Consider the following 27,136-nt stretch of genomic DNA (forward strand, 5'->3'; position numbering starts at 1 on the left):
CGATGAAGGGTACTTTGTCCGCCGTGTCCCGTGTTTGTCTTCTGATGAGGTCGGTGCGATTTTTCGCTGTGGCACATCGGAACTGTCGATCAATGAGTGGAGCACCATATCCTGTTCTTATGAGGGCATCTTTCAGCGTCTGGAGGTGTCTGTTGCAATCCTCCTCATCCGAGCAGATCCTGTGTATACAGAGGGCTTGTCCGTAGGGGATGGTTTCTTTAATGTGTTTAGATTGGAAGCTGGGGAAGAGGAGCATCGCGAGGTTATCCGTGGGCTTGCGGTACAGTGAGGTGCTGAGGTGACCGTCCTTGATGGAGATGCGTGTGTCCAAGAATGCAACCGATTCCGGAGAGTAGTCCATGGTGAGTCTGATGGTGGCATGGAACTTGTTGATGTCATCATATAGTTGTTTGAACGATTGTTCGCTGTGAGTTCAAAGGAAGAAAATGTCATCGATGTATCTAGTGCAGTGGTTCCCAAAGGGTGCGGCGCGCCACACTGGTGCGGTGAGAGAGGATGGCAAGTGTGGCGGGAAGATTCAAGGACAATCAAAGAAACATTTAAACATGGATAGATATTTTTCCAAAGTGAGAGCAAGAGCATCAAGTGATGCTGAGGACGATCCGAGTCCACGTTGTGATCCAGAATCGCCATTCGAACAGAGTGCTGAAGAAAAGTCGTTTAATTCTACACCAGTAGCAGGCCCAAGCAAACCTCCAAAAAAGAAAGTTTGTCGACAAGATATGGATAGCTATCTGAGTCTCGGTTTCACATGGACTGGAGATGAAAACGTACCTCGGCCTATGTGTTTGATCTGTGGTGAGAAGCTTTCCAATTCCAATATGGTCCCAAGCAAGATGAAAAGACATCTGTTGTCAAAACATGGAAATCTGGCAAACAAGGATGTTCAATATTTTGAAAGGCTTTTGGAACAGCAGAAATGCCAACAATCATATTTCGAAAAACGAATGACAGTCTCAGATAAGATGCAGATTGTATCTTACCAAGTGGCTGAATTGATTGCTCAACAGACAAAACCACATACAATAGCTGAAAAATTGATTCAGCCTGCCTGCAGCTTGATTGTGAAAACTTTGTTTGGTGATGATGCTGAGCGAGAAGTTATGGAAATTCCTTTGTCTGATAATACAATTCGCAGAAGAATAGTTGATATGTCAGCTAATATTGAGAAGCATGTTTCTGAAAGTATGAAGAATTCTAAATTTGCCATTCAAGTTGATGAATCGACCGACATTAGTGGAAAAGCACAGTTGCTTGCCTATATCAGATTCATTCACAATGACGAAATAATCACACAGTTTCTATTTTGCAAGGAACTTGAAAAACATACCAGAGGACAAGATATTTTCCAAACCTTGTCTGAGTATTTGGAAAAAGTTGAGATTTCATGGGATTCTTGTATTGGAATTTGTACGGATGGAACGCCATGTATGATAGGGAATGTGAGAGGCTTGGCGGCACTCATCAAACAGAAAAATCCAGATGTAATATCAACTCATTGCTTTTTACACAGAGAGGCATTAATCACCAAGACCCTTGTAGCTGATTTGAAGTTGGTTCTAGATCAGACTGTGCGCATTGTGAACTTCATCAAAGCAAAACCACTAAAGGTGCGGTTATTTGCTCAACTCTGCAAAGACATGGAATCAAAACATCAATGCCTAATTCTGCACTCGGAGGTTCGCTGGATGTCCCACGGAAAAGTTTTAAATTGGGTGTTGGAACTGAAGAACAAATTAAGAGAATTTTTGGAACAAGAAGGGAACCCATTGTACCACCAACTGGATGACAATGACTGGTGTGCAAAGCTGGCATACTTGGCTGATATCTTTTCCAGGTTGAATGTGCTCAATGCCAGTATGCAAGGCCGCGATGACAATATCCTCACAACTACAGACAAACTAACTGCATTCAAAAAAAAGCTTCAGCTCTGGCTCGGAAGAGCGATGCAACATAACCTCGAAATGTTCCCACTGGTAAAAAGTTTTAAAACGAGCAATGAATTGTACGGCCTCATACAGGAACATCTTGCAACACTGGTAGAAAAGATTGATCATTACTTCCCATCGTTGTTGACAGAAAAATTCGACTGGGTTAGAGACCCCTTTGCGAATTCCAGCTGTTCAGGTCTGACATTGGATGAGGAGGAGGAAATGGCCTGCATTTTGAGTGATCGCACCTTGAAAATGAAACACGGGAGTATGCCACTGGACTCTTTTTGGATATATAACCAGAAACAGTATCCACGCATCTCTTCAAGAGCATTAGCTATTCTTCTACAGTTCTCCACGACATATTGTTGTGAACAGGGATTTTCAGCTCTGACAAATATCAAAGATCAGAAAAGAGAAAGGCTTCTTTGTGTTGATGAGGAGATGAGAGTTTGTCTCAAATTAAACCTAACATAAATGAGATTACCCTCAAAAACAAGCTCACACCTCTCATTGAGTTTGTATACTTACTTAAAGTTACATATGTAAGAGGCTCGTCTATAAGTATATTTTGGGAATGAATCATGTTTTTATGTAGCTGCATTGTTTTATACTTTCTGGATGTCCCATGATCATATTATAAAGTAGTTGTGTTCTATGTAATGAATCAAGCACTGCTAGGAGTTCTTTGTTTTGTTTTTGAATGTATTTCTTATCAATAAAAAATTTGGTGTGGCGCGAGCAAATTTTTATTCCGAAAGTGCGGCACAGTGAAAAAAGTTTGAGAACCACTGGTATAGTGTATAGCATTGGTTGAAGGCCCTGTGCGGTGAAGAGGTCTTGTTCGAACCTGTGCATAAAGATGTTGGCATATTGAGGTGCGAATTTGGTCCCCATGGCTGTTCCATGTGTCTGGATGAAGAACTGGTTGTTGAAGGTGAAGACGTTGTGGTCCAGGATGGAGCGGATGAGTTGTGGAATTGCATCTGGAGATTGGCAGTTGTCGCTGTTGAGTACTGAGGCAGTTGCAGCAATGCTGTCCCATCGTATCAGGGAATGGGACCCTGTGTGAGAACCACTCTGGCTACGTCAAAGGCATCCTGAAACCCATTGGACAAAGAACTCCCAGTTTCTGTCATGACACTACGGACTTCCTACAGAAACTCAGCACACATGGAGCAGTTGAACCAGGAGCACTCTTCGTCACAATGGATGTCTCAGCACTCTACATCAGCATCCCCCACGACGACGGCATTGCTGCAACTGCCTCAGTACTCAACGCCTTGCGACCCGGCCAACGTTGTCTACCTGATATGCTGCAGGAAAGGATGTCCCGAGGCATGGAACATTGAGGAGACCATGCAGACGCTACGACAACAAATGAATGAACACCACTCAACAATTACTAGGCTGAAGTGTTCCCTTCCAGTCAGGGAACACTTCAGCAGTCACGGGCATTCAGCCTCTGATCTTCGGGTGAGCATTCTCCAAGGCGGACTTCACGACATACGACAACGCAGAATCGCTGAGCAGAAACTGATAGCCAAGTTTCACACACATGAGGACGGCCTCAACCGGCATCTTGGGTTCATGTCACACTATCTGTAACCCCCACAATTTGCCTGGGCTTGCAAAATCTCACTAACTGTCCTGCCTGGAGACAATACACATCTCTTTAATCTGTGCTTAACCCTCTCTCCACTCACATTGTCCGTACCTTTAAGACTTGATTGCCTGTAAAGACTCGCATTCCAACCACTATCCTGTAAGTTGAGTTTGTGTCTTTATATGCCTTGTTTGTGAACACAAGTCCTCACTCACCTGAAGAAGGAGCTTGAGGCTCCGAAAGCTAGTGCTGCCAAATAAACCTGTTGGACTTTAACCTGGTGTTGTGAGACTTCTTACTGTGCTTACCCAAGTCCAACGCCGGCATCTCCACATCTTAGTTATATCCCAGACATGCCTGTGTTTTTCCCCTTTCAGGAATGCCAAAGAAAAAGGTTTAAAACCAACTGTATCTCTGGTCTCCATGTGCTAGTGTGGTGTTTTAGTTCAACTGTGCAAGTGTGTACTATGAAGATAACAGATCAAGAACATCAGCTAGTTACCCCAGCACTGGCAGGTAAAGTCTGTCTCTCTCTGATTGCTGGAAGCAAAGCCACAGTTAAATCCTTCAATTAAGCTGCAGAACTGAGAATCTCCAAACCAACTGCCTAAGTCAATGCCTACTAATTACCTAACTGCGAAGTGATGCATTTTGGAAGAAATAATGTAGGGAGGAGTTATACAATAAATGGCAGAGTCATCAGGAGTATAGAAACACAGAGGGACCTAGGTGTGCAAGTCCACAAATCCTTGAAGGTGGCAACACAGGTGGAGAAGGTGGTGAAGAAGGCATATGGTATGCTTGCCTTTATAGGACGGGGTATAGAGTATAAAAGCTGGAGTCTGATGATGCAGCTGTATAGAACGCTGGTTAGGCCACATTTGGAGTACTGCGTCCAGTTCTGGTCGCCGCACTACCAGAAGGACGTGGAGGCATTAGAGAGAGTGCAGAGAAGGTTTACCAGGATGTTGCCTGGTATGGAGGGTCTTAGCTATGAGGAGAGATTGGGTAGACTGGGGTTGTTCTCCTTGGAAAGACGGAGAATGAGGGGAGATCTAATAGAGGTGTACAAGATTATGAAGGGTATAGATAGGGTGAACAGTGGGAAGCTTTTTCCCATGTCGGAGGTGACGATCACAAGGGGTCACGGGCTCAAGCTGAGAGGGGCGAAGTATAACTCAGACATCAGAGGGACGTTTTTTACACAGAGGGTGGTGGGGGCCTGGAATGCGCTGCCAAGTAGGGTGGTGGAGACAGGCACGCTGACATCGTTTAAGACTTACCTGGATAGTCACATGAGCAGCCTGGGAATGGAGGGATACAAACGATTGGTCTAGTTGGAACAAGGAGCGGCACAGGCTTGGAGGGCCGAAGGGCCTGTTTCCTGTGCTGTACTGTTCTTTGTTCTTGTTAACGGCCACAATGTTTCACTATCTACTCCTCACGGACAAGCCAAAGACTGATTTTTAGAATTTTAAAAAAGTCTTATTTTCGACTCGCTTCTCATTTCTAATCAGTGTATGTATATTGCATTTTATTATTTTCTTTTTGCGTTTTAGTCGCTAATAAACTGACACATTCTTTAACTCAAGAAAGCCTGGTTAAATTGGCTCCTTTTAAAACATAAATTTATTTGGAAAAGTTACCCATAAGGAAGGGATCCTTTTTAAATTAACCTCATTGTGACTAACCAAGTGGGTTGAATAAAGGGGAGCCAGTGCATCCCTTCTCACCAGGGAGCATAACAATTTGGTGATTTTCCTGTCTGGAATCATAACAATTATTTTTTGTTATTTCAGGGGATGTGGGCTTCATTGGTTTGGCTAACATTCCGAATTGCTCTCCAGAAGGTGGTGGTGAGCTGCCTTCTTGAACGGCTGTGGTCTATGTGTTGTAGTACACCTACAGTGCTGTTAGGCAGGAAGTTTAAGGATTTTGACTCAGCAGCAGGGATGGTGATATAGGGAGTGATTTTCCCATCCTACTGCACTGCTTTTGTAGTGCAGCAGGCTGGGAGACTCGAGCGGAAGCTATTTCACGGGCTCCCCGCTGGGTGCCACGGCCTCCGTGAGTCTCCAGCTGCCGAATTTCCGGTGCCGTCAGATCGGCATCAGAAATTGGCACGGAGCTGCATAATTTATTTAAATTATAATTCCATACCATTTAAATATCATTAGCAGGCCTAGGACTGAAATCTCTGGGCCCACTAGCATCTCCCCCCTCCCCCGCCCCCCTCCCCACCGGCCTATCCAGCGGGAAAAGATCCCGCCTACTGATTTACAACAGGATTTATGTCAGTACGCTCTGCAGTGCACAGAGTGTGGGAAGTTCATTTTGAAACTCCCGCTGAAAAACCAGCGTGATTTACTGCAGTTTTTACAAGAATTCGACACAGAATTTATTTTGGGAGAATCGCCCCCATAGTTCCAAGCCAGGATGATGAGTGACTTGGAAGGTAACTTGCAGGTGGTGTTCCCAAACATTTGCTGCCCTTGTCCTTCTAGATGGCAGTGGCTGTGGGTTTGGAAGGTCTCTAAGTCTCCAAGGAGACTTGGTGCATTTCTGCAGTGCATCTTGTAGATGGTGCCCTCTGCAACTACAGTGTGTTGGTGGTGAAAGGATGCCAGTCAAGCTGGCTGCTTTGTTCTGGATAGTGTTGAGCTACTTGAGTGTTGTTGCATCCATCCAGGCATGGGGAGAGTATTCCATCTAACTCCTGGTTTGTCCTTTGCAGATTGTGGACAGGCTTTGGGGAGTCAGGAGGTGAGTTAATCACTGCAGGATTGCCAGCTTCTGACCTGTTCTTGTAGCCACAGTATTTATATGGCTAGTCCAGTTCAGTTTCTGCTCAATAATAACCCCCAGGACATTAATAGTGGGGATTCCATGATAGTAATGCCATTGAATGTCAAAGGGCGTTGGTTAGATTTCTTTTGTCAGAGATGGTCACTACCTGACACTTATGTGGCTCAAATGCTACTTGTCACTTGTCAGCCCAAGCCTGGATATTATCCAGGTCTTATTGCATTTGGACATAGACTACTTCAGTATTTGAGGAGTCATGAATGGTGCTAAACATTCACAAATATCTCCATTTTTGACCTTATAATGAAAGCAAGGTCATTGATCAAGCTGCTGAAGATGGTTGGGCCTAGGACACTGCCCCAAGGAACTCCTGCAGTGATGTCCTTGAGCTGAGATAACTGACCTCAGCAACCACAACCATCTTCCTTTGTGCCAGATGTGACTCCAACCAGCAGAGAAATTTTCACCGATTCCCATTGATTCCAGTTTTGCCAGGCTCCTTGATGCCACACTCATTCAAAAGCTTCCTTGATGTCAAGAGCAGTCACTCTCACCTAATCTCTGGAGTTCAACTCTTTTGTCCATGTTTGAACCAAGGCTGTAATGAGTTCAGGAGCTGAGTGGTCCTGGCGGAACCCAAAGCAAATGTCAGTGTGTAGGTTATTGATAGGCAAGTGCTGCTTGATTGCACTGTTGGTGACCCCTCTATCACTTTACCGACGAGCGAGAGCACGGGGATGTAATTAGCCAGGTTGGATTTGTACGACTTTTTGTGTACAGATCATACCTGGGCAATTTTCTACATTGCTGCGTAGATGGCAGTGTTGTATCTGTACTGGAACAGCTTGGCTAAGCGAGGTCCCATGACAATAATTTGCATTTTCCATGCACAGTCAGTGGCCTGCAGGCGAAGTCACACAGGGAGCAATGGTAACAGTGTGCTTCAGGTGTGGTATAAGCTCACATTCCATATTAGACATTTTATTGTCTGAAAAATAGATGCAGCAGAAGCCAATGTCTAGGAAACTTATTTATATAAAAGTGTTTCACTCACTTTCTTTCTTGCTTTGTCACAAAATGCAATCCAACGACACAGCTTGTATTGAAATGACTTGAGAAAGCATGGCAGGCATGTTATTCCACATTGAAGCCAAATGTCTAACTGTTTTGCAGTACTCCCTCGATGGTAATCAGGCCACTGTCCCTTCAACAACCTTTTAGGAGGAAAAGTCTCCATTTCTTTTCAAAGACAACATTCAAACGATATTCACAACAGTATCTATGCATTTTAATTGGAGCTTTTGTATGGAGTAATAAAAAGACTCATAGGAAATTGCAGGAAACTGCTGTTTGGTAATTTAAATAAAAACCATAGACTACATTATAGAGGCCAATTGTGTCAGAAAATCTTGCCCTGTATGACATTTAACAATATCGCATTGTACCACACATTCTATGTAACCATTAAGAACAGTACAATTGTTCAAAATGTGATATTGACTAATGCCTAATTTTTTTTTACTCCTAATTTTCTTTCTCTTCTCTTGAGTGTACGGCCTTGTACTGAAGAAATGTTTGCAGAGATATGGCACCCTTTGCAAAAGTGATCATTCTTATGTGTGAGCCAAGGTGAATATTACTTTTTATTCATTCACAGGTGGCGTTGGCAAGACCAACATTTATTGCCCATCCATAATTGCCTTTGAGAAGTTGGCATCCTGGCTAATCTGGTGTCAGTAGCCTCTCAAAGGCTTGGATTTTCCTCTACAATCCTACACCAAAATCAGTTGGGAAAGCAATGAGGTAAAGGGGTAATGATAGCCCTTATCTTAATTTCCCAGCTAATGTTCCTCTCTGTTGATGACTTGGAGCCAATTGTGAAGTCCACAAGTTGATCTTAGCTGAGTTCACACACGAAACCTGAGATCTTCTTGGCCTTTGTTGAGTTTGCACTAAATCAGATGACACCAATGTTGACTGTTGAGTCAAATATCCACTTAACTCATCAACTTATCCCATCTACAACAATCTCTCAGAACCAATGGAAAAAGAGTTATTTCTTATCCTTAATCAGTTCATACACATGACAATGATTTGCTTTTCTGTACACAGTCAGTGGTCTGCAGGCAATGTTTTATGTTCCACAAACATTTCAATCAGCCCCGTATACTAGAAATGCACTGGGGTTCTCCACGTGTATCATTACTCGCACACAATAATAGGAATTACATTGGATACCATAGCTTTGGTATTTGAAATACTTGGGCAGGCACATTCTCAACTCCATGACATCTTCTGGTGGAAAATCTAGACAGTGATGATGGTGATTGGAGAGTTAGCATTTCTCCATTGTAAAAACCTCCACATGCACTGTTATAAATTTTACATAAAGAAATATTTTGCCTTGTTGTCATCTGAATCCATAGAAAGAGTTTTGATATTTTAGGCTCTGTTGAGTTACCTGAAGTTTTGTGTATTAACCTGATACTTGTATAATGGAGCATTATACTACCATGTCTTGGTAATACTCATTGGAAAGATTGGGACTGTTTTCCTTGGGGAAAAGAAGGCTGAGAAGAGATTTGATAGAGGTATTAAAGATTCTAAGGGGTATGGACAGGGTAAATAGTGAGAAACTATTCCCACTCAAGAGCTAGAAGGTACAGATTCAAAATAATTGACAAAGGAGTAAAAGTGATGTGAGGAAATAAAATTCATCCAACAGATGGATGGAGTCTGGACCAAACTTCTTGAGAGAGTGATGGATGCAGGTTTGATTGAGGTATTCAAAAGGGAATTGGATTGCTGTCTTAAAAAAATGAATGCGCAGGGTTACGGGGATAAGGCAGGGGAGTGGGATGAGGTGGAATGCTCTTTCAGAGAGCCAGTACAGACCCATTGGGCCAATTGCCTCCTTCTGCACTGTAAAGATTCCATGACTGGCACACTAATCCATTAGCCCTGAATATGCAAAAGCAAAAATACTGCAGGTGCTGGAAATCTGAAATTTAAAAATGGCAGCATCTGTGGAATGAAACAGTGTTAATGTTTCAGGTTGTGATAACCTTTAATCAAAACTGAGGTAGGTTTTGAGTAAATGAAAAGGGGGAGGTGGGTGAAAGAACAGGAAGGAAGACCTGTGATAGAATGAAGGGCAGGAGAGATGAAATGACAAGGGGGGGCTCACTTGCATTAACGGCCTCAATGGTGAAGGTCCAGTGGGGATCACAGCAATGGGGACCAGATGAGATGGCCTTGCTGGTGGGGCCAGAGGCCACCAGGGTGGTCGGGGGCAGGAGAGGACAGTGACCCTTGGGAAGTGCCAGCCTGGCACGCCCAGCCTGGGGCCCTGACAGTGCCAGTCTGGCACCCTGGCACTGCCCACTGAGCAAAGGGCAGTGCCAAGGGGTGTGGCCTAAGGGGAGGGGTTGGGGCCTGAATGGGAGGCTGCACATGTGGAGCTGCTCACTCTGCAATTGGTGATCGCTGGGGCAGCGATCATCTGGGGGGTGAACTGGGGCGGTGATCAAATGGGGGGGGGGTCAAACAGGGGGCCATGATTAGATTGGAGGAGTGAACGGGGGCCACAATCAGCCAGGGAGGGGTTGCGATTGGGGGTGGAGTGGGGGTACAATTGGGGGGTGTGGGGAGTGTTAAGTTCCAAGTGCACTAACTGTGTACACTTTACACAATGCACTGGGTGATCATGCGCATACGCAACAGTGCCCTCTATCATTCAGCAGCCGGCCTTCCGGCATGAATAGACTCCATCCATTCCTCACACTTTGCCTCATTTTTTCCTCCAAGTGGCATAAGATTTGAATTTTTCTCTCACCAAAAAATGGGCATGTTTTTTTCCCGTTTTCACACTGGTTCAGCACTTAGAATTTTTTTTGTAAGATCGCCCCCAAAGGGTTTTATGATAATGGATAAAGGAAAGAAGCAAAAGATGTGCCAAGATGAGGTGCAAATGGCTGGGTAACAACCACCTGAATGCAAAGTAAAGAAATAAAGAAAGAAACTAGAAAAGCAGACACAGCACAAAAAACTAATGGAGGCAGACATCATAACTGTTAAATTCACTGTTGAGTCCCAAAGACTGTAGAATATCAAATCGAAAAATTAGATACTGTACCTCGTGCTTCAGTTGACTTCATTGGAACAGTGTAGCAGGCCAAGGACAGAAAGGTCAGAATAAGAGAAAAGTGGAGAATTGACAAGTGACAGGAAGCTCATAGGTGCGATTAACTTAGCTCAGAATTTAGCCAGGTGGAGGTGTGGCCGTTCAAGACAGGCACCTGTTTCCATATCACTCAATTTGATTTTGATGGAAATTATAATTGGACATGGTGTGAAACAATCCAAAACTGCCTCGTTCCAGTCGAGTGGATGAGGTTAAAATGACTCCGGGTGGAATCTTGGGCCCACACTCTCTGTCCGTGAGATCGCCGGCGGGGGCTCAAGATCCGGCGAAAATCGGAAATTGCGAATCTCGGCGGCGAGATAGCGTTCTCCAATTTTGCCGCTCCTCGCTGATGATGTAATCAGGTTCATGCTCACTATGGCTGTGAACTTGATTTCAATGCATTTAAATAAATTTAAAATGTAATTGAACACCACTCTTGCCAGAATTCCCTGTCACGGGATTTCCGTACCTCACCGAGAGCCTCAAGTGTGGGGACTCATCTGTTTGTGGTGGAAGGAGGAGCAGACACAGAGAACGATGGGGATGCCAGTGATGGTGGAGGATCAAGGGGGAGATGGTGAGGGGAGGGGCACCTCCATGATGGAGGAGGAAAGGGGAGGCAGGGGGATGCCTCCATGGTGGGGGGAGTGGGGGAGGGGGCAGGGGTAGATTTATTTTTGTCTTAGTGATGGAGGAGGGGGGATAGATTTACTTTTTCAGTGATCGGCATCCTTATCTCAGTGGAACCAATTCCCGGCTCTAAGAGTCCCCGCCTCATCAGAGTGATGGTGCAAACCATGCCCACCCTTTCCTTTGCAGTTAAAGTGAAAATATCTGGAAAGAAAACTGGCCAGTGTAGCTGGAAAGTTCCACACCAGTTTTCCCACCAGAATTGACACTGCCAAATTCTTGCGAGATTCTGTCCTCCGAATGTGTCACCACGTCATTCATTGCAACTCCTTGTGACAAAAGGTCAACTCTGGCTGTCTCACTGCAGATGCCAACAGACTTGTTCAGTATTCCCAGCATTGTTTGTTTTTACAACTCTTTCACATTATTATTAGCACACTGAAAATCAAGCTAACTTTCTTTTCCTAGCTTAAAATTAGGAGTTTGTGACTGGGCCAGTATACTAGAATGGTCTACTTAACAGCAGCAACAAGGATTAAAGTTAAAGTTTATTTATTAGTCACAAATAAGGCTTACATTAACACTGCAATGAAGTTACCGTGAAATTCCCCTAGTCGCCACAGTCGGGCGCCTGTTCGGGTCAATGCACCTAACCAGCATGTCCTTCAGGGACCACAGCAGTTAAAGGACTCGGCTCACAACTACCTTCTCAGGACAACCAAGGCAGGGCAATTATTGCATCTTTACCATCACACACATCTCAAGGACAAATATAAAAAACAAATTTCCAGCAATGGAATATTCGATTTCTTTTCATCTAAAATGCAGCAAAAATACACATTTAGAAGTAAAAACATACAACAGGGATATAACATAATGCAGAATTTCATTTTTACCATGAACTTAATCAAGAATCCCAATTAAGAAATAATAATGATGTAATTAAGATACATTCCTCATCATAAAGTTTTCAGTGGCAAAATTTGAATGCATCTCTCTGAATAAATAGGAACAGGAGTGGGCCATTCAGCCCATCAAGCCTGCTCTGCTACTCAATACGATCATGCTTGAATCAAAGAATCCCTAAAGTGCAGAAGAAGGCCATTTGGTCCATCAAGTCTGCACCAACAACAATCCCACCCATGCCCTCTCCCTGTAACTCTACGTATTTACCTTGCTAGTCCCTCTGACACTAAGGGGAAATTCAGCATGGCCAATCAACCTAACCCGCACAACTTTGGAGTGTGGGAGGAAACTGGTTAACCTGGAGGAAACCCATGCAAGGGGAACGTGCAAACTCCACACAAACAGTGGCCTGAGGCCGGAATTGAACCCGGGTTCCCTGGTGCACTCATTTGAAATGTTCTCAATGCTGGTCAAGGTGGGCTTGTGGTACCTAATTCTGCAGCCCTTCATTGAAATGGTTGAAAAATCAAGATCTCTAGGTCCACAATTTCTCAATCCGCATTCCCAGTGAGCAACACTCTTCACTGGCACAGCCTGATCGGGGAAGCAGAACTCTGAGTGATTCAGCTGAAGGGATGAAGGACTTTACTTATGTGGAGATCTGGACAAATTGGGTTTGTTGTCCTTAGCGAAGGTTAAAGGGAGATCTGAAAGTAGTGCTCAAACATACGAGGTCTTTTGATAGAGCAAATAAAGAGAAATTATTTCCACTTAAAGGGAGGATCAGCAACTAAAGGCCTGCAGATTTAAGATGATTGGCTAAAGATTTAGAATGGAAATAAGGCTTTTTTTGCTATCCGTTATGATGATCTGGATTACTTATCTGAAAGGATAATGGAAGCAGATTCAATAATTATAAAGGAAATTAGATATATATTGAAAAGAAAAGTGTTGCAGGGCTATGGGGAAAGAGTAAGGGAGTGGAACTAGAGGGATTGCTCTTTCAATGAACCAGAGTAGATACAATGGCTGGAATTTTACCGTCCCGCCCGCCATGGGAATTGGAGCAGGCGAGGGGCGGACAATAGGAAAGTCTGTTGACCTCAGGCGGGATTTTACAGTTTCGGGACAAGCGAGGCTGTAAAATCCTACCCAATAAGTTGAATGTCCTCCACACATGCTGCAAGATTTTATGATTCCAAAAGCACTGTTCTATAGTTTCTTTTAGTATTTGCAAATACGTTACGCTATTTAAAAATGCTGATAAACTGTTGAGGTAGCTTTGCAGCAGCCTTCATTGCTTCTAAGTCATGGTAATAATTCAGCCACCCAAGATTCTTCTGGTTGAAATGCTCACAATTCATTGAAGTTGTATTGTTGATAAATATACGTTGCATCTTCATTGTACAATGTTGCAGTTCTGGAGATTGGCCATGCTTTGCTAGCTAACTTTCTGAGATCCACATTTGTGTCCCAGGTGCAGTGTGAAATAGATAAACGGACCAGCATGATAAACATGAGCCTCTGCAGTAATTCCATTCTTCTTCATAACTTCATAATAGATAATCTTTTGAGACGTGCAACAAACTGAAGAAGTGTTGGTCTGTCATGAGACCTGTACCAGTCGGCCCATTATGTACCAGTCGGCCCATTATCTCTCACAAAATCTTAATATTTCACTGAAGCGTTCTTCTGTAAATGGAATTGATGAGTTTGGCAAATCCGCAACTCGTAAAAGAAAATGACCATTCGGTGGTGCATGCAATCTATCAACATAGGCAAGAATGAATTAACACATTATTGATGCTACTGTGGTATAGCATCAACAGTGTAGCTATTCAGATGGTCACTTCTCTATTGAATTATTGCTTCAGTTGTCATTCATGCATATATATTTTAACAGCCTGGGCCTTAGTGGTTCTCATCTCTCAACACACTGAAACAGCTAACCAAACATAAATAACTTTAATCTAGATGTTTTCAGTATAGTAAGGAAACACAAACACAACTGATCCCTGCTAGCTGCTCGGCTTTGGTACAATACAGAGCCTCTTTTCCTCACTTTTGATTGACTGACATACTGCTTAACTGTTGACTTGACTAAGTGCCTGAGTAACAAAATACTGGTGTTGTCTTTATCGGATGTTTCACAGTTCTCTGGTCATTGACAAGTTGCTGCATTCACTGAACAACTCCCTGTTGGAGTTTGATTATTTATGGGAACAGTGTAAATTCCCCTCCGAATTTAAACTAACCTGTTACACCATAACAGAATTAGTTGAGAGATATCAAAATAATACATCATACTCTGCATTACTCATGCTGGTCACGGGCATTCAGCCTTGGATCTTCAGGTAAGCATTCTCCAAGGCGGCCTTCACGACACATGACAGCGCAGAGTCGCTGAGCAGAAACTGATAGCCAAGTTCCGTACACATGAGGACGGCCTAAACCGGGATGTTGGATTTATGTCACATTATCAGTAACCCCCACAGCTTGCCTCCTGGACTTGCAGAATCTCACTATCTGTTCTGTCTCGAGACAATACACATCTCTGTAACCTGTGTTTAATGCTCCCTCCACCCACATTGTCTGTACCTTTAAGGCCTGGCTGGATGTAGGGATTCGCATTCTAATCAGTATTCTGTAACTTGATTTTGTGTCTGTTTGCACTGTTTGAGAGCACATTTCCACTCCATCTGACGAAGGAGCAGTGCTCCGAAAGCTTCTGGTATTTGCTACCAAATAAACCTGTTGGACTTTAACCTGGTGTTGTGAGACTTCTTACTGTACTCATACTGAGACAGCTATGTATGCAAGTTATTTCATACATTATTACTACTTACTGAACATTACTGCAGACATGGTCGAGAGACCAACAAATAAAGGCCAGAATATTTTGGATGATGGGGTTTCCCGTCCTGACATCTGAAAAATCAGTGGGGATCACATCCCTGGCGATTCAGGCGACACGGTGGCACAGTTGTTAGCGCTGAAATTCCTCCGGGTGCTCAGGTTTCCTCCCACCGTCTGAAAGAAGTGCTGGTTAGGTGCATTGGCCATGCTAACTTTTCCCTCAGTGTACCCGAACAGGCGCCAGAGTGTGGCGACTAGGGGATTTTCACAGTAACTTCATTGCAGTGTTAATGTAAGCCTACTTGTGACAATAATAAATAAACTTTAAACTGCTGCCTCACAGTGCCAGAGTTCGATTCTGACCTTGCGTAACTCTTTGTGTGGAGTTGAACATTCTCCCCGTCTCTGCGTGGGTTTCCTCCAGGTGCTCTGGTTTCCTCCCACACTCCAAAGATGTGCAGGTTAGGTTGATTGGCCATGGTGAATCGTCCCTTAGTGCCAGGGGGATTAGCAGTGTAAATATGTGGGGTTACAGTGATAGAGCCTGGGTGGGATTGTTGTCGGTGCAGGCTCGATGGGCAGAATGGCCTCCTTTTGTGCTGTAGGGATTCTATAATTCTGCCCGCTCTGCAACCATTTCACGCTTGAATGAATATCAAATTGCTGTAGGCGCATCTTCTGCCCATCACTCGGGAGGAAGTCGTACCTTGGAGAGCTGCCAGCCAATCAGATTGTTCGGCAGCTCTTTCATCCCTGAAGTAACAGAAGCTGCGGAGGATAGAAGAGGAATTTCCTGAAGACAATCAGAGCTGGAGTCCCAGGACTGGATGGAAAGGCAGGTTTCGGGCTGGGAGGGACTGGATAGTGGGGTGTTGGGGGCAGAGGCCGGTGGAGGGAAGGAGTTCTGCCAGCCACCGGACCACAAGGGATGGGGTGCCCGAAGTTAGAAGGGGATTCCAATGGAGGTGCCCCCCTCTTTCTTGCCTGAGACCTATGCCCTAATAATTTTTGGCCTTCTCCCACATCTGGGAAATCCTCCTAAAAATTGAAGCTGGGCAGGACACAACAAGTGTGAAGTCTGAAGAGAAAGGAGAGGCACTAAATGAATATTTTTCATCAGTATTCACACTGGAGAGGGACAGTGTCGAGGGGAGTACTGAGATGCAGGCTGTTGGACTGGATGGGATTGAGGTTCATAAGGAGGAGGTGTTAGCAATTCTGGAAAGTGTAAAAATAGATAAGTCCCCTGGGCCGGATGGGATTTATCCTAGGATTCTCTGGGAGGCTGGAGAGGAGATTGCAGAGCCTTTGGCTTTGATCTTTGGGTCATCATTGTCTACAGGAACAGTGCCAGATGACTGGAGGATAGCAAATGTTGTCCCCTTGTTCAAGAAGGGGAGTAGGGACAACCCTGGTAATTATAGACCGGTGAGCCTTACTTCTGTTGTGGGCAAAGTATTGGAAAGGATTATAAGAGATAGGATTTATAATCACCTGGAAAGGAATAATTTGATTAGGGATAGTCAGCACGGTTTTGTGAAGGGTAGGTCGTGCCTCACAAACCTTATTGAGTTCTTTGAGAAGGTGACCAAAGAGGTGGATGAGGGTAAAGCGGTTGATGTGGTGTATATGGATTTCAGCAAAGCGTTTGATAAGGTTCCCCATGGTAAGCTTTTGCAGAAAATACGGACACATGGGATTGAGGGTGATTTAGTGGTTTGGATCAGGAATTGGCGAGCTGGAAGAAATCAGAGGGTGGTGGTTGATGGGAAATATTCATCCTGGAGTTCAGATACTAGTGGTGTACCGCAAGGATTTATTTTAGGGCCACTGCTGTTTGTCATTTTTATTAATGACCTGGATGAGGGCGTAGAAGGATGGGTTAGTAAATTTGCGGATGACACTAAAGTCGGTGGAGTTGTAGACAGTGCGGAGGGAAGTGGCAGGTTACAGAGGGACATAGATAAGCTGCAGAGCTGGGCTGAGAGGTGGCAAATGGAGTTTAATGCGGAAAAGTGCGAAGTGATTCACTTTGGAAGGAGTAACAGGAATACAGAGTACTGGGCTAATGGTAAGATACTTGGTAGTGTGGATGAACAGAGGGATCTGGGTGTCCATGTGCATAGATCCCTGAAAGTTGGCACCCAGGTTGATAGGGTTGTTAAGAAGGCATACGGTGTGTTAGCTTTTATTGGTAGAGGGTTTGAGTTTCGGAGCCAGGAGGTCATGTTGCAACTGTACAAAACTCTGGTGTGGCCGCACTTGGAGTATTGCGTACAGTTCTGGTCGCCGCATTATAGGAAGGATGTGGAAGTGTTGGAAAGGGTGCAGAGGAGATTTACCAGGATGTTGCCTGGTATGGTGGGAAAATCGTATGAGGAAAGGCTGAGGGGCTTGAGGTTGTTTTCGTTAGAGAGAAGAAGGTTAAGAGGTGACTTAATAGAGGCATACAAGATGATCAGAGGATTAGATAGGGTGGATAGTGAGAGTCTTTTTCCTCGGATGGTGATGGCTAGCACGAGGGGACATAGCTTTAATTTGAGGGGTGAGAGATATAGGACAGATGTTAGAGATAGGTTCTTTACTCAGAGAGTAGTAAGGGCGTGGAATGCCCTGCCTGCAGCAGTAGTGGACTCGTCAACATTAAGAGCATTCAAATGGTTATTGGATAAACATATGGATGATATTGGAATAGTGTAGGTTAGATGGGCTTTAGATTGGTTTCACTGGTCGGCGCAACATCGAGGGCTGAAGGGCCTGTACTGCGCTGTAATGTCCTATGTTCTAAGTCTGTAACATTGCTTAGCGGCCGGGCAGTATTGCAATGGGAAGCCCATACATTCTATTTTTTTATAAACAATGTCTAGAAACCCATTGATGGCCATAGTATAGGATAAAGGGCAGGAACTTCCAGTCCTGCCCTGCTCACCATAGGAATTGTCTGGTCCCACTGATAGTCAGTGGACTTTTGGTAGACCACCAAATCTCCCATAGCGGATTCTGCCACGACAGAGCTGGAAAATCCTGGTGACAGAAATTTCACTTGAAGTTTTGCTTGTTTTTTAATTCATTTTTGGGATGTGGGCATCGCTGGCCGGGCCAGCATTTATTGCCCATCCCTAAATGCCCTCTTTTTCAGAGGGCATTTGAGAGTCAGCCACATTGCTGTCAATCTGGAGTCATAAGTTGGCATGGCAGACTTCCTTAGTGAGTCAGGTGGGTTTTTACAACAATTGATACATGGTTTCGTGGCCATCATTAGACTTTTAATTCCAGATTTTTACTGAATTCAAATTTTACCATGGTGGGATTTGAACCCAGGTCCCCAGATCTTGCCCTGGGTCACAGGATAGTGACAATAACGCTGCGCTACCGCTTCTCCATCTTAATCATACATGGTGCACTCAGTGTTCTGCTTTCCAAATGTCTCCTTTATTAAATGTAATACTTTTTATATAACTGAGACAAATAACTGAGGAAAGTCTCTGGTATTATCGCTGATCTGTGCAGAATTAGCCATTCTCAACTAGGCAAATCAATTTGCCTCAGTACCTCAGGGCTATTGAGGAAAAAAATCAAATCAGGCATCTCATTCTTCATCAATTAATCTCGCTGGAAGGTGTGGCCAGATGTGTATTGGGCGAGGACCGGACCAGATTAAGATGGGATGCGTTCCATGGTGAAATGACCTGGGAAAACTTGCTGTCCAGGTTTATGCATAAAAAGCAACCACAGCAGCACAGTGGTTAGCACTGCTGCCTCACAGCACCAGAGACCCGGGTTCGATTCCCGGCTTGGGTCACTGTCTGTGTGGAGTCTGCCCGTTCTCCTCATATCTGTGTAGGTTTCCTCTGGGTTCTCCGCTTTCCTCCCACAATCCAAAGATGTGTGGGTTAGGTTGATTGGCCATGCTAAATTGACCCCAGTGTCAGGGGGATTAGCAGGGTTACAGTGATAGGGCCTGGGTGGGATGTGGTCAGTACAGACTCGATGGGCTGAATGGCCTCCTTCTGTACTATAGGCATTCTATGGATTCTTATAAGGTGTGGGGTGGCTGGGTGGTGTATCAGTAGGATTCTACCCAACAAGTAAGGGCAGCACGGTGGCACAGTAGTTAGCACTCCTGCCTCACAGCTCCAGGGACACGGGTTCAATTCCGGCTTTGGGTGACTGTGTGGGTTTCCTCCGGTTGTTCTGGTTTCCTCTCACACTCCAAAAATGTGTAGGTTAGGTTGATTGGTCATGCTAAATTGCCCCTTAGTGTCAGAGGGATTAGCAGAGTAAATATATGGAGTTATGACAGGGCCTGGGTGGAATTGTTGTCTGCTCGATGGGCTGAATGGCTTCCTCCTGTACTGTAGGGATTCTATGATTCTAAGTCAATGCCAGGAAAGGTTGAACAGAAAAGCCAAAATTGTTTAAAAGAAAAATCATTTACGTTTCCTATGTCAACAAGTTCAATTATTTAAAAGAAGAATTGCCAAAATTACATTTTCCTCATTTTGTTTTTCACCAGTAGGAACCTGAGACAGAGAGTGAATTATTGCCCAGGTAATTACTATTTATATGAGAGGTTTCAATTGGAGTTACACTTGAACTGCACCATAAGTTGCTAATTTTTCAGTAAGCTTTAGATCTTAGTTGGCACCAGATATGGATGTTGACAATTAGACTAGATTTCATTAAAGAATGACATTCAAAATATCTACTACAGTGATGTTGTATGTGTTTGGGGTGCATCGCTATTTAGTGAGTACTGACTTCATAGTCCCCTTTCAAATTTCTAATCAGGGCTAAATTGTTACTTCTTTTGACAATGTCCAGTAAGACACCTCTGGGCTTTGTGATACTGCAGTAAGCCAAGAGATGCTACCCGTTCTGCTGCTGGGGCAAGAGAGTGCACACCATTGAATAAAATCTACCCTGTGAGCCATCATCACCCTTCATCATTGTTGATTAAATGACAATGCAATCAAGGACAGGAAGTTCCTGTTGCAAGTAATTCCTGAGTTGGAGAGGAAGTTTTGACGCCGCAATTTTTGCCAACAATTTTCTTAATAAACTTTATTAAGTTACATGTGAAAATAATTCAAAGGCCTGACTGTGTATTTTTACTGACAAGATCCACTGAACATTTCCTGTCCTCAATTACATCTGTATTTCACAACCTTAACATCCGTAATGATAGAAGCTCATTTTACAAAGTTGGACAAACTTCAGATAATTTTCTCCATTGGTAATGTTACAGAATTGACTACACTTCCCAGGTATGAAATTGGCTGTAAAGGAACATTGGGATTACTTGTGGTCATGAGAGGTGCTTTATTAACTGCAAGTTGTCTTTAAATTGGACATCATCCAATTCTTCATTATGACTGCGGTTTAGGTGTAGATTTAAATTGCCATTTAGGTGTCAAATGGATGGCTGATCAGCAAGACCACTTTTACACCTTGGTGGGCAGTTTGAAAGTTAACCTTTGGTTTTCTTTCGAAAGTTGATTCATATGAAACCTCTTATTTGTGGTTGGCTTACAGCAAGGTCTTGTCAAACTGAAAAGCCATTACTGTCCTATTGTCTTGCCACATGTCACCATTTATCAAACATTTTACAGCACATTTATCTGACAGATGTAAAGGGGGTACGATTGCTTTAGTTATCCTATTCAAACTGTTCAATAATGTAATGGAAAGTTAAGTTTTCCATCCAGAGGGTCACAAACCATGATCCTTAGAAGCCTATTTTATGATTTTGTAGAGTGGTAATCATTAAACCATAGTCTGACAAATTTACAGGATATCATGAGAAAAGCTGGGCTTCCTAATAGAAATTTCATCTGCTTTTATTTCTCCATGTTCTCATAAACCAATGAAACAGAAATGACCTGTATATTCAAATTTGTCCTTCTTGGCATATTAGAAATTGGCGTGATAGAAGCTCATAATTGAAGTCGGCAATCCAGAACATTTTTGCTTTAATCTGTGTCCCTCAACAGAGTGAGACTCAAGATATCAGACATTGCATTTCATTTCCTGTGACTGTCAGTGATCATTATGAAGCCAGGTATCAGGCTATAACATACGGATAGCTTCAAATGGATAGTAGTTACTCCTGGAGTCAGGTTTAGACTGAGATTTCCACAGCGTATAATCACATCCTCCGTTTTCTCTTTTTCCACACAAATCACTTCCTCACATTCACTCTGCTGGTTTAAAAATCTCAGACTGTGCCTCACTTGTCCCTTCAGTGTTCTATAGTACCCTTAATGCCTCTTTAATTATTGAGCCAGTATCATTCTTGTTCCCCTTTTTGACTAATTTCCAATGCTTCTTTGGCTTTTTGTTTGGGTCGTGGCCTAAACTGGATTGGCTTGCAGTGGAATTCAACCCTCAGCCACCCTGCTTACACCAAAAGCCCGCACTATGATATTCAGGCAGGACTGAAGAAAAGTAGAGTAGCCTGGTCACTTAAAGCACACATATGGCTGATTATGGATTAAAAAATAGCATCTTAGCATCTCGGAATGATTTCGAGATACTGCTTAAAACTCAGGTGTTTATAGAAATCATAGAAACCCCACAGTGCAGAAGGAGGCCATTTTGGCCCATCGAGTCTGCACCGACCACAATCGCACCCAGGCCCTACCCCCACATATTTACCCGCTAATCCCTCTAACTACGCATCTCAGGGACAATTTTTAACCTGGCCAATCAACCTAACCCGCACATCTTTGGACTGTGGGAGGAAACCGGAGCACCCGGAGGAAACCCACGCAGACACGAGGAGAATGTGCAAACTCCACACAGACAGTGACCCGGGCCAGGAATCGAACCAGGGACCCTGGAGCTGTGAAGCAGCAGTGCTAACCACTGTGCTACCGTGCCGCCCCACGGATGGATGCCACTGTGGGTGGCAGTTTACACAGTGTATGCTCAGGACACTTGTACCGAGCAACGAATGGCCTAACTACTGTTTCTTTTCAAATCAGCACAGAGGAAGGAAACAATCAGAGTGTGAGCTCTCTCCCTCAGCTGACAAGCAGGCTTCAGTCAACTGTCAGCAGCTTTGTACACCTCTGCTCATTACCCCAATCCGCTCCCTTTCCCTTAGGCTCAACCTGCTTCAACCCTGAGTTGTATGAGAGTTTGCAGCTTTTAAATGAAGGCAAGGGCTGGATTTAATTTGTGCATCGGATTGACCTACTGAGTCATCATTCCCCTGACTTTTAGCACATCTACCTATCTCCTGATAGATAGTCAGAAACTTTTTCCCAGGGTGGAAGAGTCAATTACTAGGGGGCATAGGTTTAAGGTGCGAGGGGCAAGGTTTAAAGGAGATGTACGAGGCAGCTTTTTACACAGAGGGTGGTGGGTGCCTGAAAATTGTTGCTGAGGAAGTAGTGGAAGCGGATATGGTAGTGACTTTTAAGGGGAGTCTTGACAAATACATGAATAGGATGGGAATAGAGGGATATGGTCCCCGGAAGGGTAGGGGTTATTAATTAAGTTGGGCAGCATGGTCGGTGCAGGCTTAGAGGGCCGAAGGGCCTGTTCCTGTGCTGTAATTTTCTTTGTTCTTTGTTCATTATGTTTGCAAGTGAAGTTTCTAAATGAGGATGCTTCCAGGTAACTAATATTCTTATTGATTTCCCTTAGATGCCCAGGAATGTAATATCTATGCTCTTTATACTTCATCTTCCATCTAAAGGCATTTGGCGCCCCCAGAAATGTTGGACACACTCAAAACTCTGAAATGTTCACAGTGTTTGACAAAGGGTCGTTGCCCACAAACATCAGCCTGCCTGTTCTCTCTGCAGATGCTGCCTGACCTGCTAACTGTTGACAGGGTGAGATGAGATATGGTGCAAACTTGTTTGTGTGGAATTTAAATGCTGGCATAGAACTATGGGCTGAATGACCTTGTTTCTGTGCTGTAATATGTTTCTAATTCTATGGGGACAATCTTGGGCCCACGTTTGTTGTCTGTGGGAATGGTGGCTGGGCCTCAATCTCCGGAGAAACCCGTAAGTCACAAATCTCGCCGGCGAGATGACGGCTTCCAATTGTCGCTGCCCCTTGTCGGTGACATAATCAGGTTCATTCCACAATGGGCGTGAACCTGATTTACATATATTAGACTACATTTACATATAATTAAAGACCCCCCCACCAGATATTGAGCCCCAAACCTATTTTCCAACCATACTGATGTGACATCATGTCAACGCGGTTTACAGCAGGTTCACCCAGACATGAACCTGTTGTGGGGAATCCTCACGGGGGCACAAAAATGAATATCGCCCCCAGGGGTGAGGGTCATTCCCAGGCACTGGCCTGGCAATGCCCTCTTCCACTGCCCTGGCACACGTTGGCACTGCCAGTTTGGCACCATGGAATCCTCATGGGGGGGGGAGAATTCATTTATTTGTGGTGGTGGGCAGGAGCAGACATGGGAGCTGGGGATGTTGGCAATGGCTGTTTGGAGTGGGGGGGTGGGGGGCGGTGGTGCTGGCAATGGCTGTGTGGGTGGAGGGTTGGGGGAAGGGGGTACAATGTTCGGGTAAAAGAGGTGGAGTTGCCGGCACTGATTGCTGGAGGAGGGGGAAGGGGTCTGAAGTTCAGGGGAAGGACGGTGTGCCGGCACCAACTGTTGGGGGCTGGAGGGAGAACTGCCAGCTCGGATCAGCAGGAATGGGGGGGGGGGGTGGGGGGTGAATGCCGTTCCGATCACCGAGGGTGAATGCCAGCTCCGATCACAGGGTGAGCGGAGCCCCTGAGACCTCTGTGGTGGGGTGGGGGTGTAGGTCATTGTTTGGTCTGATCGGGGTGCCCTTTAAACATGGCGCCCCGATCACAGTGCAGCCAGGCTTTGCCCACGTGTTGAGGCTTCGTCCCTCCACATGATGGCTTGAAACACGCCCAGCTGAAGTTTTGGGACAGATTGAGGTAAGATCTGGAGTGAAACACTTCGTTTTGCTTGTCAGAACCAACACTGCCATTTTTTGGGTAAGATTTCACCCTATGTGTTCTAGTATTTTCTTTTGCTTGCCTCACATCTTCTGGACTTCTTTTCTTCTCGCTTTTGTAAAATTGACTAATGTTGTCCTAACTCTTTCGCAACTCTTATCACAAATTCCAAAGAAAAATCCAGCATGAGAAGTTACACTACAGAGTGATTGTTTGACAGATGCAATTAGTGGACCTCACCCAGTATTTCTGTTACACTGTATCCTAAGGCACCTAAATTGAAGCCTCCCTAATGCAGGTCTGTTCCTGCTGAGACTTGATTCTCCCGCCTAAAGGACATTAAGTTTTATGTCTTTAAGTCTTTTCTGTATAAATTAATCTCACAAAGTATTTGAATTAAACAAGAAGAGGCAGGCACTGGTCACAGGCACAAGAGCTTACAAAGAGCACACGACAGAGGCTCTCTGCACTCTGTTCCGTACCAGCTCCACATGGAGACAGTGCTATAACATGAAAAGAATTGCCTCAGATTTATTAATCATAACAGGCGGTCTCTTTATGAAACAGGTTTCTAATAACAACAATGTGTAATTAATTCCTCTCAGGCATTTCCTCAGAGAGATTCGACAGAATCTAATTACTACGACCTTTGGAGCTTGGCTAACAACTCCTCCCACGTGCAGTAACTCCCTCCTCGCAAGTCCTTCACACACCATTACAACTACCAGGATCTGCAGACATACGCAAGGATGTGGCATCAACAGGTACAACGCATATGGCACAACAGATTACAAACAAAGACCAATACCCCAGACAACTGAAGCATCTTGATCAAGCTTATGTTTTAGAATTAAGAGTGTAGGTCTTAGTACATAGTTAATGAGCCAGTCAGGAAAATTTGACACAGATTTAACACTGATGACATTAATACAGAGGTAAATCTCAGCAGTCCCGCAGATAGTCCTTTATTATATGTATTATGCATGCAATTTATCCCAAAGTGCACTGAAAATATTTTTCTCAATAAGTATGATATAATACCTTTCTGTGAATGGCATTCAGTTCAGAAACAACAGAACAAATGGAAGTTTCAACAAATATTAAAATGTCATGTTCCACATAGTTGTTAAAGGGACACCGCCACCATGACAAAATGTTTAGGGAATGATAGATTCAGAATGCATCATCTGTAAGTGTCCTGACGGTACCTTTTGATATGGAGTTCTAAACAAATGAATAAAGATTTGCCAAATTTTAAATGAAGTCAGTGCCACTTTAAATATCAGTTACCAAGGAGTCAGGTAAAGGCTAATACTAGTACTTTAGTAAGGGTTTCAGGTAACATTTATAAACTGCTTGGGCTACACTGTTGCTTTTTATGATGCCATCTGAACTCCCTCGATTAAGTTACAGTCTAGTAACTAGGTGTTCAATTATTCTATATATATATATTAAAAAACTGCACAATATTACTGTGCGCAAACTGTGGAGGAACAAGAACTTTGGTCATGTGGATTCTGCTCACTTTCCTATATAACAGAATTTGCTGCCACTGAACATTGGCAAGACTTGTTTATGTGTTGTTGCTATAACTATATTGTGTATGGAGATAGCTCTAATGTGACACAGCAGAAACAGACTCGACGGTACTATGTGTATTAGCAAGCATACCCGTGCTTGAGGTGAAAGCAGTTCAAAACTCCTGCATTAGACGAATAGCTGGAGCAGTCTTATAAACATACCCATGCATGTGGATAGAATTGCCTTCAAATCAGTTCGTCAGACCAACTTCAATACTGTTCACACAGCCCAGTGCTAAACTTGTTACTACAATACTGTGATAACAGCACCTCAATGTGAAAAACATAGACAGGATTCAACACAGTACAATCATTATCACAAGTATGAGCAAAAAAGTATAATTAAGATTCTTTGATTATATCTTTAGAAACCTGCAAACCAGAGAGCCCTCTCTGCTCGAACTCTATTATTGAGGTCCTACATCTTCTAACTTCATTTCTCCATTACTTAAACAGAAAACATGCCTGGAGCAATAGATATAAATGTCATGCCACTGGGAACCCTCTTTAACACAGATTTTTTACAAAAGGATTTCTTCATGGGGACAATAAGTGTAAGCAAAGCAGTACTGCTGCTCTAATTCATTTTAATAATGCAGTCACCAACACACAAGCCTGAGGTAATTATGAAGGAAAATGAGAAGATAACATAAGTAAAAGCATAAGTCCACGTACCCTTTAACTCTCAGTGATATTCTTCCTGCTCAGTTGATGAAGGACTACAGTTTTATAAAAGAGAAAACACTTGAGAGACAGCCCCTGCTGTTGTCTCGGCACTCTTACTTTCTCTTCTGGGTGAAGTGTCTGTAAAACAGGGAGAAGCAGACTTCCACTGACAACCTCTGCGAGTCGACTGAACAACACTGCTGAAACTCTTTTAAGTTATTCCATTCTAACTGTGAGAGTCATAGACGAGCAGGCAGATGCCGTAGAGGAGAGCTCTGAGAGGAACTCTGGATTGTGGTGGTGTTGGAGGGGGACCTCTGGGGGAGTTAATGACAGCCAATCAGACTGTGGAAACTTTGGAGCGACACTGAGAGTAGCACATGACTTGGCTGGAGATAGAATTGTACACACTAGGATTTAAAAACCAGTTTAGGCTGATCTATTATAAACGTATTCTAAAAATGGCTTTCAGCAGATCAAACCAAAAACAGCGTCTATAAGTGAGGTTTTATTTTAACACTGAGGCAGATAGAATACAAGTAATATAAAGGAAAAAAAATCTCTTTTCTGATTCAAGATAAGTCAAATAATTTGTAATTTTCTTCCCTCTTCTCCTGAGTTTGGAGATGGAATGTTGACTAGTACCTGAAAGCTTAACTATTCCTCAGGTGAAAGGCTAAATAATGTGTGCTGACAGGCAACTTAACTGTGGGGATGGACGTCAGTGGGGGCCTCCGCCTCTGATTTGATGTCAACCCACACATACTTGTTTGTGGGAGGGGGAGGGAGTAACTTTGGTCAATAGTTTAGAATTAGAATTATAGCTGATTCTATTTTTGATTAACCCAAGAGGTCATATTGTCCTGAAAGAAAACAAAAGACAGACTTGCATTTATACAGTGCTTTTCATGACCACCAGTTGTATCTTTTCACATCCAGTGAAGTAGTTTTGAAGTTTAGTCACTAATGTAATGTAAGAGATGTG

The 27,136-nt window shown here is 43.8% G+C and overlaps 1 protein-coding gene across 2 annotated transcripts in view; it reads right to left on the reverse strand.

The window, feature by feature from the left end:
• The window catches only part of ppp2r3a (protein phosphatase 2, regulatory subunit B'', alpha), a 376,640-nt gene extending 350,187 nt beyond the window's left edge, over positions 1-26,453 (reverse strand). The window contains exon 1 of one of the 2 annotated variants that reach the window (XM_078209070.1): positions 26,269-26,453. The gene's annotated coding sequence lies outside the window, so the exon portion shown is untranslated. Of the gene's footprint in view, positions 1-26,160 lie in introns of both variants that reach the window. The other variant, XM_078209069.1, reaches the window with a different exon arrangement.
• Between the last annotated feature and the right edge of the window lie 683 nt (positions 26,454-27,136).

This window comes from Mustelus asterias, chromosome 3 (genome assembly GCF_964213995.1).
Source record: "Mustelus asterias chromosome 3, sMusAst1.hap1.1, whole genome shotgun sequence".
Lineage (NCBI taxonomy): Eukaryota > Metazoa > Chordata > Chondrichthyes > Carcharhiniformes > Triakidae > Mustelus > Mustelus asterias.